Source organism: Bison bison, unplaced genomic scaffold, assembly GCF_000754665.1.
Source record: "Bison bison bison isolate TAMUID 2011002044 unplaced genomic scaffold, Bison_UMD1.0 scf7180017864213, whole genome shotgun sequence".
Lineage (NCBI taxonomy): Eukaryota > Metazoa > Chordata > Mammalia > Artiodactyla > Bovidae > Bison > Bison bison.
The window spans coordinates 3,447,043-3,460,015 of record NW_011494785.1 but is presented as its reverse complement, the minus strand read 5'-3'; the positions used below and the strand labels follow the sequence as shown (position 1 = coordinate 3,460,015).

The window sequence follows — 12,973 nt, the reverse complement described above, 5'->3', positions numbered from 1 at the left end:
ACCATCTGCAGTGATTTTCAAGCCCCCCAAAAATAAAGTCTGACACTGTTTCCACTGTTTCCCCATCTATTTCCCATGAAGTGATGGGACCAGATGCCATGATCTTCGTTTTCTGAACGTTGAGCTTTAAGCCAACTTTTTCACTCTCCACTTTCACTTTCATCAAGAGGCTTTTGAGTTCCTCTTCACTTTCTGCCATAAGGGTGGTGTCATCTGCATATCTGAGGTTATTGATATTTCTCCCGGCAATCTTGATTCCAGCTTGTGCTTCTTCCAGTCCAGCGTTTCTCATGTAAGGGCTCCCCCAATTTCCTGCCATGGAGAACCGTCAAGCCGCGAGCTTCTTATGAACCAAGTGGGAGAAAAGTGCCCCAGTGTTGCCCACAGACCCCCTGTTCTGCACAAGCCTCTCATGCTCGCTTGGATCTGGTGTCCCCCAGCCCATGGGGAAGAGCTCAGACTTCTGCCAGAGCTGGGAGGGGGAGCTGCAAGGAGTCAGGAGGGGCTCTGGGGCATTGATCTCTTCCTGAACTGACTTGGAGCGGCCCCCCACCCCCAGCCGCCACCTCCACCTCCGCTTGCAGAGACCCCCAGAGCTGTTGGCTCTTGACTCTTGGCAAGTTGGGTCAGTGGTAGAAACCATGCTCCTTTCTGGCTTCCTCTGGGTTAGGGTTCTGCTCTCTTGGTCTGCTAAGTCAGCCACCACCCATTCTGTTTTCCAGCTCCTGAACTTCTTCCCCATCTTCCTGATCTTGTTGAGATTTATATCTTAAAAAAAAAAAAAAAAGATTTATATCCTCAAGGATTTATATCTTAAAAAAAAAAATCCCTATGCAGTCATCTTAGAAGGATTTCAAGAGAAAACAAAGATGGATTTGTGGAATCTGCCACCTTTGTGCTGAGTCACTTATTTGAAATGTCAATCTGGCTGTCAGGTGAGGATAGATAAGTGGAGGGCAGGGGTGGGGGGCAGCAGGGAGACCCCATTACGAGGTGGCTGCAGAGTTGAGGGGAGTGACAGTGCTCTGGATGCAGGTTAGTGGAGGAGAGGAAAGAAAGCCAATGACCTTGAGATGTGTTTGAAGACCGTCACTTTGATTTCCTGAGTCTTGGGTCCAGGGCGGGCAGGAAAGTGAGGAAGCAAGGTTAACTCCAAGATTCCTGGCTCAAGTCACATACTTACAGTGATGGGAGAGACTCAGGGAGGAGCAAATATGCGGGTGGAGATCGGAGCTGAGCTGAGATCCCTGTTAGACCTCCCAGTGGAGGCGTCCATAGCAGCTGCCCTTGCGATTCTGGAATGAAGGGGAGTGGTCAGGGCTCGGTCTAGGTTTCACTGGCGCCTGGGTTGGTATTTAAGCCCTTGAGACTGGATGAGATTACTTAAGAGGAGAAGATGGCTGGAGAAGAGGAGGTGTCGCCAGGACTGCCCTGAGTCTTTCCAACATTGAAGGGCAGAGGAGAGGGGGGGAGGAAAGCAGGAAATAGTGGTTTTCTTCTCAGTTGTAAAGAGAAAAGCATTTCTAGGGGAGCTGTGCACTAGCATGTAGATTAAAGTGAGGAGAGAGAAATGATCATTTGGGGCAGAGATGCCCTGGTTTCCCTTCTTCCTGAATAATAGGACCCCCCATTTTTAGCTGGGCACATGGCCCTCAGAATAAAAACCATATTTCCTAGTCTCCTGTGCCACTAAATGAGGCTAAGTTTGACCAATGGAGGCAAATAGAGCTGCAGTTTCCGGAAGCGTCCTAATAGGAAGAGGGAGACTTCCCTGATTATCCAGTGGCCAACAATCCACACTCCGAATGCAGGGGCCTGAGTTAGATTCCTGGTCAGGGAACTAGATCCCACATGCTGCAACTAAGAAATGGGGAAGTCAAGTAAATTAATGAAAGAAAGCATGCTCTTCTTCACCTCTCCTTCTTTTCAGTTGACTGGATTGTGATGTAATGGCTGGATTTCCTGCAGCCATTTTGTACTAGGAAATAACCTTAGGAATAGAAGTTACCAGTGGCAAACGAATAAGGTAAAAGGGTCTTGGATCTTTGGTTCCATGAAGCACCATTACAGCTCTGGACTGATTTTATATGAGAGAGAAATAAACTATCTTCTTTAAGTCACTTTTCTTTTGTGTTTTTTTTTGTAATTTGCAGCCAAACATATTTCTAACTCGTGCATCACGGCATAATGTTTGAAGCATGAATGGCTATAACAACAACAGGAATAATCCCACTCCTGACTCTAGCACGTTCAGTTTACAGAGCACTTCTTTCTTAAGGTTTGTTTATTTATTTTCGGCTGTGATGGGTCTTTGTTACTGCTTGAGGGCTCTTTCTAGCAGTGGCGAGCAGGGGCTACTCTCTGCTATCACACGTGGGCTTCCCTTGCTGTGGAACACAGGCAGGAGGCACGTGGGCTCAGTTGTCGCGGCGAGTTGCTCCTCGGCATGGGAAATCTTTCGGGACCGAACCTGAGTCTCCTGCATTGGCAGGCGGATTCTTAACCACCAGACCACCGGGGAAGCGCCTACATAGCACTTTTAAACACACTGTCTTGCTTGGTTTTGCAGCTGCTCTGTGATGCTGTCGACGCTTTCTTCATAGATGAAGGAACCGAGGCTCAGAAGAATCGCTCACGCACGTCACCCGGTCACTACGTCGCAGATCTTGTGCTTCCACCTGGATCCTCTGGCTCCTCGCCTGGTGACTGTAGTGGGGAGCAGGTTAGGAACATGTAGGAGGTTTTGTTCCAGATGCTGGTGCTGGGCGGAGAGCTGGGAGCTGGCCCCGGAGACCCTGAGAGTCACTGGCAGTCATTGACAATGGAAGCTTTCTCATCTCTTTGGAAAATGCTATTTGCACAGGGGTGGAGACTGTGGAGGATAATTAGAGAAGTAAAGATCAGACAACCACAAACACCGGAGGGAAATGTGCATGCCAGCTGGCGGGCGAGCAGTCCCATTTTGGAAGTAATTGGGTAGCAATGAGATGTTCAGAGCAAGAGCCTGCCGAGCATCCTGTGATGGGGGCGGGGACGGGGAGGTGTTTTCTTGATATCAAAGGGGATCTGCTTCTCTCTGCAGACTCCCTCCCAAAGGCGAGCCCAGCACTTCTGAAGCTTGGCACGATTCTCTGCTTCTGCTTTTCCTCTCCAGTCACTACTTGACCGACTTCTTTCCAGTTTCTTTCTCTGAATCCCCCACTGATCCTGATGTAGACACTTTGTGGAGGCTGTATATGCCTATATCACTTGGAGACTGTGGGGGAGAAACAGACTTTAAACTGATTATGAGTTTGCACCTTCCTAACAGCAAGGGTCGGCAGAGGATGAGATGGTTGGATGGCATCACTGATTCAACGGACATGAGTTTGAGCAAACTCTGGGAGATAGTGAAGGCCAGGGAAGCCTGGCATGCTGCAGTCCATACATGTCATGGAGAGTCAGACAGAGCTTGGCCCCTCAACAAAAACAAACAGCAAGTGAAGGTGAGATGACTTTTCAGTGACTGCTAGAGGTTACGAAGTTGGGAAGTGCAAGCTGGAATTCAAAGCAGCCTTGGGACTCGAGAAACCACGCACCACCCACTCCCCCAACTCCTAGCTTTAGCTCTAGAAAACCAGGAGCCCCCAGGGAATGCCGTTCTGTCTAACCCACCCAGGCCCCCTTTAATCTTGACAGACTGCCCTGGCCCTGCTCCTGGAGGCACATTAAAGCAAGCCTTACATGCCTGCTCCGGGGAACGGCCCGGCTCCTCCCCACTTACTGCAGGCCCACTTGCTCTTCCCCTTCATCTCCCTGGGTCTTGGATTCCTGGCCGTGGTCCCTGGCTTTGATATTTGCTTCTGCTCCCTTGGGTTTGGCAACTCATCACATTCCCCTTGCAGCTTTTGGGGCCTCAGTTCTCTCGATTTCCGTCTGCTCTATTTCTACCTCTGGTCTGTGTCCTCCCTCGGCCTTGAGTGAGGACCACCCTCCTCTGGCCTGGGCTCTGAGATGGAAATGGTCTTCAACTCTTATTTCAGCCAGGGGCCTAAGAAGACCCAGATCTACTCTTGATCATAGTTCTTCTCCCTCGAGAGAGAGAGATGCACAAGTGAGGCTCAGCAAGGCACTGACCACTGTCTTTATCAGCTGAGACTTGGACCCCAATGTCAAATTCTAGAAGGGTTGGCCTGGAAGCCTACAGCCCAAATAGGCCAAGTTTATCCCATTAAACAATTGCTGAGCACCTGGGATGTGTCTGGCACGGTTCCCGTGTCTGCTCCTGGGACGCAGCAGTGAATAGAATCAAAGTCCAGGTCCTGGGAGAGCGTATATGCTAGCAGGGGATCACACAACAAATAAGCAAAACTGGGCTGCCTTCCTGTTCTGTTTATCCTTCCCATGGCCGTACCCAGAGAATCTTGGATCTGGTCTCTATGATGGAGGAAGTGAGTCAGGGGCAACAGACAGCATTTGCTTCAATGCCTCCTTAGAGGAGACAGTGACCCCCTGGCCCCCCTGTAGTGTGATAGCAAGACGGCTTGTTCCAGCCACAGAGACACAGACGTGGCTGATCTGGTTGAGGGGGCAGCTCTGGCCCTTGGTAAATGGGACCCCCGAGAAGAGCCACATCCGTGTGTGCTCATGTGGGCAGAGCACACACTTAGGGCTCAGAACCCATATACTCTCACCCGCCCTCCTGGGATCAAAATCTGCAGGTGATTCCTACGCACAGTGCAATCTGAGAAGCAACAGGCTAGGCTTTCTAACCAGGTGCCCACCACCCGTGACTCTTCAGTGATCACTCCTCCTTCTGGGAGGTGGAGCAGCCGATGGACTTCCTCCCCTGGGAAAGGTGTGCATTTGATCAACGTGCTCATCACTGGTTTTCTGTTTGTTTGTTTTGCTTTTGAAGAATTAGTGACCATCTTTAATATGCAGCAGAGAAGGGTCTGGATTTTTAATCAAATCAGTTAAGGCATTGCCGTTAGTTATTTATTTTTAGTTTTTTGGCTGCACCACATGGCATGTGGGGTCTTGGTTCCCCACCAGATTGAACCCAGGCCCCCTGTTATGGCCGCACCACCTGGCATGTGGGGTCTTAGTTCCCCACCAGACTGAAGCCAGGCCCCCTGCACTGGAAACACAGCGTTTTAATCGCTGCACTACCAGGGAACTCCCCCTCATCATTGTTTGGTTTAGTTACTATAAATAAAATAATATCAATAAAACTAGAACTTAAAAAGTTAATAAATTCAAAAAAGGATGCTTCCTTTTCATTTGACTTGTAATATTTTTAGTGGTCAAAAATTTCAACAATATCATTCTACACCATTGTATTACTTTATAAACTACTAAGTCACTATTAATTGAGTTTTTAATGCCCGAGGGGAAACTTTCATGCATGGGAAAGAATACGTAAGTTATTTGTGTATTTTAATTTTTTTTCGGTTGATTAAAGTTGTAAATTTTAAAGCCTGATTTTATTAAGTTCAACTTGCAAATCCTGCTATTTTGTTCAGAAAGCTAGTATTTTATGTTAAATCTCTTTTTCTTTTTGATTAATGTTTACTTTCCTTACAAATTCTCTAAACATTTACTATCACTTACAAACTTGGTTAAATTAGCTTAGCAAAACTATAATTAGGCACTTCAAATATCTAACAAGGCACACTTACAAATCTAACAAAATCTTAGACAATTAGAATGTAATAGTAGGAACACACACTATTCATGAAACATAGTAAGATTCAACTTACAAACCTAAGCATACTTATTTAAACATTTAACGTTCACAGTTAAGGCACCTTAGTATTAAATTAACATCATAAGTCTAATATATCACATACTTTTATACTTTTCCAACAACTTAAAAAAGCAGATAAAAATTGTTCATTTAAAAATGGTTAATTTCATGTTATATGACTTTTTAAAGAGGATGTAAAATTTAAGTTATTTATTAATCTAAGTTAAAATTTAGGTTACTTAAAATTTAAGTTATTATATTTTTAGGGAATTCCCCGGTGGTCCAGTAGTTAAGATTCTGAGCTTTCACTGCTGAGGGCACAGGTTCTGTCCCTGGTTGGGGAAATAAGATCCTGCAAGCCACTTGGCTTGACCAACAACAACAACAAAGATTGTGTTTTTAAAATTATCCCCAAACCAAGAGAAAATATAGATTACCCTAATGATTATAACATTTAAAGTGAAGAAGTGAAGTGGCTCAGTCATGTCTGACTCTTTGAGATCACATGGACTGCAGCCCACCATGCTTCTCCACCCATGGGATTTTGCAGGCAAGAGTACTGGAGTGGGTTGCCATTTCCTTCTCCGGTTATAACATTTACTGCCACACATATCCTTAAACCTATCACAAAATTTCCAATATCGATACATGTTTGTGTCATTCATCATATTTACATTTATTTTCAAGCCTCTGTCCAAACGAAGCAAGCAGAATCGGCCTCATGGGTGGGCTGAGATGACTACGGTGAAGATTTAGGACTTGAGTATCCTTACACTTTGGGGTTATGAGCTTTGTATTTGAAGTTACCATACTGTTACAGATTCAGAGATTGCAGGAGGTTAGGGGTAGAGTCTAGATGCCACTCAGTCTGGCAATTATCTGTGGGAGTGACTTCTTGGGGTCAAATTTTACCTACCACAATAACAAAATCGCTAAAACCCTCACCAAAAAAAAAAAAAAGACACCTCGGGGCCTCTTTCATCCCTAGGTATCTTACTGCCTGGATAAAAGCACCAGAAATTCACAGCTTAATTATTATCCCGCACTTGGCTGTGGCATGCACATTGCTGGAATAGCTGACATTTTTGAGAGCTCCCATGCACCTTTTTAAAGTCTAACCAGTATTCAGTGTTATTAGGGACTCTGGCTTTTTACAAGGTTTGATTCCTTTCTGATAACTCAGATTGCCAGCTTTGGTTTGTTTTGCTGTGTCCCTTCTCCTTTCAACACCACCTTTTGAGTCCTCTGGATCACCAAGCTCTGGCCTCAGCTAGCAGACTTAGGTCTGCCGCCACCTCTCTGCACTGAAATGTGGACTCAGCCATTCTCCAGGGAGCCCTGCTTTTTTAAATGGTGAATGTTATTAGTGACAAATACCTGGGCCCTCGTGGTGCAAATCACATCGTCTCCATGGGCACGGAGGGCAGGAAGGAATGTCCACTCCTGTCCACTCCAGTGAGAGCTGGAACACGAGCTCACATGGATGTGTCCTGTTATCGTGGATGTGTCCTGTTAACTCCAATCCTGCTCTGTCCTTTAGAAAATATACTTTACTGGGGACATCCCTGGTGGTACAGTGGCTAAGACTCTGTGCTCCCAATGCAGGGGACCAAGGTTCAATCCCTGGTCAGGGAACTAGATCCCACATGCAGTGACTAAGACCCAGCTCAGCCAAATAAATAAAAATAAATTAAAAAAAAAAAAAGAAAATATATTATAAGAGCTTCTCATTTGATTGCCCCCTCTAAATGACTAGCTTTTAGCTACCAGCTGCTGCTTCTTTTTATTGTCATGCTGTACATATTTTGAGCTTCCCTTGTGGCTCAGGCAGTAAAGAATCTGCCTGCAATGCAGGAGACCCAGGTTCGATCCCTAGGTCAGGAAGATCCCTGGAGAATGGAATAGCTACCTACTTCAGTACTCTTGCTTGGAGAATTCCATGGACATACTAAAGTGGGTTGCCATGCCCTCCTCCAGGGGATCTCTCCAACCCGAGGTTCAAACCCATGTCTCCCTCATTGCAGGTGGATTCTTTACCATCTGAGCCACCAGGGAAGCCCAAGCAGCAGCAGTTACCTATTCCAGCACTCTTGCCTCGAGAATTCCATGAACAGAGGAGCCCGGTTGCAAAGAGTCAGACATGACTGAGACTAACACTTTCTTTCAATGCATATTTTAATTATAATGAATTTTTTTAATGTCACACGTGGATGTATATCAACTTGGATGGTGGCTGTCCTGGCTGGGGCTTCAAGTGTGCCCTCATCCCTTTTATGATCCTCGGGTCTTATCAGCCATCGTCCTCTGATCATTTTATGGACAGTCACACAATTTCATCTCTCAACCTTATGGAGCTCACTAGGCTGAGTTCTAATTTCAAAGCATCGGCTTAGACGCTCTCCTTCTCCTCTGCCTCTTCTGCTGGGAACAGGCTGTCATTTTCTTTCTCCCTGTCCTCTCCCGGACTCCTCTCAGGCTGTCTTGGTGTCTGTGCTCAACCATCTGCTCTTTAAAGAGGCCATCCTTTGGGAGGAAATAAAATCAATATATACTTAACAAAGTTAACCAATTTGACACAGCATATTATCATAGGTAAGCAGATTGCTTTTTCATAGTCTGTGTGACACATGAAAGGCAGAGAACTCAGTCTCTATCAACATCTAAGACCCTCTCCCCAAGCCCACCCATCTCTTGCCAGGCCCTTGCCCTGACCCAGCTCCCGCCTCTTCCCAGCACGCTGCCCTGCAGTGACCAGCAAATCCCCATATCCCCTTCCTTTCTGTGGAGGACAGACGCCAAGGCGCACCCCCAACCCCAGGTCTCTGACTCCTGGTATTCACACCTCTCTGAAATGCTGTCCTCTCGAGCATGTGCACCCGCAACATGTTTCTAACGAAGAGACCATGGCAAAGGCGATGGGATGTCGAACTGTGATTATGTTATACAGACTCCATGTTACTACCAGATGTAGTCAGAGACTGCTGGTGCCATGAAGCAGGTGGCTGTGCTGGGCCAGGCCACCTGGCCAGGTGCTGGGGCAGCCTCCAGCGGGAGCCAGCCATCAGCCAGGGCCCGTGAGCGAGTGAATTCTGACCACGGCCCGAGTGAACACAACCTGGCCAGCACCCAGGTCGCCTCCTGTAACATCCTGAGCAGGGAGCCCTGCTGAGCCCTGCTGGGTCTGGCATCACAGGAGACTTCTGCTCCGAACCCCGAAGTCAGCCTCCCTCCTGTCTTTCCTGCTGTCTGCTCGGTTACTCCCACTGGACCGTCCCCCCTCATCAGCGCCCCAGCTCTCACCCTCACACTACCAGCCCTCTGGTCCTCTCGCTTCCTGTCTGCTGTCCTTATCAGGCTGCAGATGCATGTTTCTAACAGTCCTGGGGACAGCCTGACCTCGACCCTCCGTCATTTTGCCATCTGGTGGCGTCACAACTGTAGCATCCCCACGAAGAACAGAAATCCACCTCTCCTTGCCCCTGTCCCTCCTCTCCCCGTCCTGCTCCCAGTACAAAGGCTGTCATCTTTTCTGCATTAGCCAAATCTCTACACTTTACTTCTGTAATCCCTTTCCTCCTTCTATGAAAACTTCTACAGTTTGTGGTTCCTTATCTTTCCCATGTACTCAACTTTTTTCTCTCAACAGGATCCTCCCAGGAGCTTTTGTTTTTCTTTCATTTTTTAGTTATTTGGTTGCGTCAGGTCTTAGATTTTTGTTGCAGCACACAGGCTTAGTTGCATGTGGGGCCTTAGTTCCCCAGCAAAGGGATGGAAGCCACGTCTCCTCTGTTGGAAAATGAAAGTCGCTCAGTCGTGTGGACCCCATGGACTATATAGTCCATGGGATTCTCCAGGCCACAGTACTGGAGTGGGTAGCCTTTCCCTTCTCCAGGGGATCTTCCCAGCCCAGGGATCGAACCCAGGTCTCTTGCATTCAGGTGGATTCTTTACCAGCTGAGCCACAAGAGAAGCCCAAGAATACTGGAGTGGGTAGCCTATCCCTTCTTCCAGCGGATCTCCCTTACCCAGGAATCAAACCGGGGTCTCCTGCATTGCAGGCGGATTCTTTACCAACGTCTGTTGGAAGGCAAATTTTATTTTGTTTTTTTGGTTGTGCTGGGTCTTCACTGCTGAGCGTGGGCTTTCTCTAGTTGCAGCAAGTTGGGGCTACTCTTCACTGCAGTGCGTGGGCTTCTCATTGTGCTGGCTTCTCTTGTGGTGGGCACAGGCTCCAGGTGGGCGGGCTCAGTAGTTGTCGCACACAAACTTTGTTGCCCCGAGGCATGTGGAATCTTCTTGGACCAGGAATCAAACCCGTGTCCCCTGCATTGGCAGGTGGATTCTTATCCCTTGCACCACCACGGAAGTCTGGAAGGGGGGTTCTTAACCACTGACCCACCAGGGAAATCTCTTCCCACAAGCTTTTAAATATATGCTGCTGCTACTGCTAAGTCGCTTCAGTCGTGTCCGACTCTGTGTGACCCCTGAGACAGCAGCCCCCCAGGGTCCCCCGTCCCTGGGATTCTCCAGGCAAGAACACTGGAGTGGGTTGCCATTTCCTTCTCCAATGCATGAAAGTGAAAAGTGAAAGTGAAGTCACTCAGTCGTGTCCGACTCCTAGGGACCCCATGGACTGCAGCCTACCAGGCTCTTCCGTCCATGGGGTTTTCCAGGCAAGAGTACTGGAGTGGGGTGCCATCGCCTTCTCCATTTAAATATATATGTATACATATTTTCTGTCCCATTTTCCCTTTCTTCTCCTTCTGGGACTCTAATTACCCATATATTAGACATTTTGATACTATTCCACAGGTCCCTGACACTTTGTCATCTTTTTCCTTTCTGATCTGTTTTCTTTCTTTCCCATTCATTACTTTCTATTGATATGTCTTCAAGTTCATGTTCTCTTCCCCTGGATCTTCATTTGACCATTAAGCCCACACCCTGAATTATTTTTATTCCAGATATTTAGTTCTAAATTTCCATTTGGTTCTCTTTTATATTTTCTATTTTTTTTCTGCTGTGGTTTCCTATCTGTTCTTTTATTATAAATGTACTTTCTCTTTATATCCTTGAATACAGTTATACGAGTTGCTTTAAATGTCCTTGTCTGATAATTCCAGCATCTCAGTCATTTTGAGATTGGCCTCCGTTTTGTTTTCCTCTTGAGAATGGGTCATGTTTTCCTGGTTCTTTGTACACTGAGAATTTTAGGTTATACCCTGAATATTTTGAAGGTTGTATTGAAGAGACCCTGAATTCTACTTTATCCTTTAGGAAATTGCTGATATTTTCCTTGAGTAGGTAATTAACTAGGTTAACGTCAAACTACACACACTGTCTTCCTTGCAGCTGGCAACTGCTCAAGGCTCAGTTTGGTTCTTTTATCTTTGCAGGGATAGCTGCTGTTTCCCCTGCTCAGATGTGGTTCAGGCGTCTCAACTGGAGACTTGGGCAGAGTTTGCTGTACAGGGAATTCAGGGTTCCTCTTCTCTGGCTCTCTCCTTTCCAAGATTCACGCCCCCCACCTCTTCAGCAAGCTTAATTGCTCTGGGCTCCAGTCTCTGGTTCCTCCTGCCAGAAAGACAGTGGGTTTTCTATTGCATTTCACCCATCTCATGCTGCACTGTGGCTGTGGCCAATGTGGGGAACTTTTTCTAAAAAACGGGAAATCTTCCAATGCCAGTTGCTTTGCACACATTTTGAATCCTCTCCAAAGTCTCTGTGCTTGGGTTCAGTTTTTAAGAGCCCGTAGGTGGTTGGATTTTGGGAGCCTTTTTTTTTGTTTTGGTTTTGTTGTTTTTTGTTTGCTTGTTTTTTCTGGTTTTGTATTTTTGTATGTTGTCCAGCATGTATAGATATTATCTGTGGGTCTATCAGTCATGTCTGACTCTTTTGTGACCCCATGGACTGTAGCCCACCAGGCTCCTCTGTCCATGGAATTCTCCAGGCAAGAATAGTGGAGTGGGTTGCCATTCCCTTCTCCAGGGGATGTTCCCAACTCAGGGATTCCCAACCTGGGTCTCCTGCATTGCAAGCAGATTCCTTACTGTCTGAGCAACCAGGGAAGTCTCTTATCTGTGGGAGAGTTGGTCAATTAAGACCTGATTCCTTTAAAAATTTTTTTTGTGTGTCTTTTATTGAACTTGTTATAATATTGCTCCTGTTATTATGTTTTGGTTTTTTGGTGAAGAGGCATGGGGGATCTTAGTTCCCTGACCAGGGACTGAACCCACACCCCCTGCATTGGAAGGTAAAGTCTTAATCACTGGACTGCTTAGGGTGTCCCAGGGCTGTGGTTTATTTTTTCCCTAAACTTAAAGCTTTTTATTTTGTATTGGGGTATAACCAATTAACAATGTGATAGTTTCAGGCGAACAGCAAAGGGACTCAGCCATACCTGACTCTTTTTCATTTAATATTTATTTATTTGGCTGTGCCGGTTTCAGTTGTGGCATACAGCATCTTTGATTTTCATTGCAGCACGCAGGCTCAGGTAGACAAGCGCCAGCAGCTGTAGCTCCCCTGAAGGCCTTCTGGGTTGACCTGCTTTACTTGCTGTCTGTGCCTTCTGTCTGATCTCATGATGTTGCCTGTGCATTTCTGTCTTAACAGAGCACATGCCGACTGTCAGGAATTCCAGCAGAGAACCTGCACTTCTTCACACGGGGGCTGGCAGAGACTTTGCAAAACCTCAGCAGCTCCAGACCACCCCTGTTCTAGAAGTGCCTGCTTTCCGAAGGGCCACATGTGCCTGTGTGCACACCCACCCCGAATTACGCGTATGCATTATGCCCAGTGATTTTTGATCACTCTCTTTCACTTTTTCCACACTTGAGAAACTCAGATCCAAGCCACTCTTGCCCCTACCACACCTGTGAAGATAGCCCAATGTCTGAAGGATCTAATGGTCCACGAATTTGCAGACTATGGCCTGATGTCTATTTTTGTAAATAAAGCTTTACTGGGACACAGTCATGCTCACTCACCCGGTGTGGTCTGTGGCTGAGTTACGTACTACAGTGGCAGAGGTGAGTAACTGTGATGGAGACTGTAAAGTGTTCGAAGCCTAAAATACTTAGCATCTGGCCCTTTACAGAAGAAGTTTGCAGAACTCTGACTGTCTTATGTTTTCCAGCCGTTTCAGTGACAATTACAAAGTAAAGTTGCCAGATTTAGCAGTTAAAAATACAGGACACTTATGTAAACAGCAAATTTCAGATAAGCAATTAATGCTTTCTAAAT

At 46.6% G+C, this 12,973-nt stretch overlaps 1 long non-coding RNA gene across 2 annotated transcripts; it reads left to right on the top strand.

Annotated features, from left to right (window-relative positions):
- Window positions 1-796: 796 nt before the first annotated feature.
- Window positions 797-12,938, top strand: LOC104992226. 2 transcript variants are annotated; one of them, XR_825680.1, is made up of 4 exons: window positions 797-2,026; window positions 2,154-2,278; window positions 2,570-3,485; window positions 12,344-12,938. It is a non-coding gene; the product is annotated as an uncharacterized LOC104992226 (long non-coding RNA). The 2 variants fall into 2 exon arrangements; XR_825679.1 differs by having other exon boundaries at window positions 797-2,278.
- Window positions 12,939-12,973: the final 35 nt, after the last annotated feature.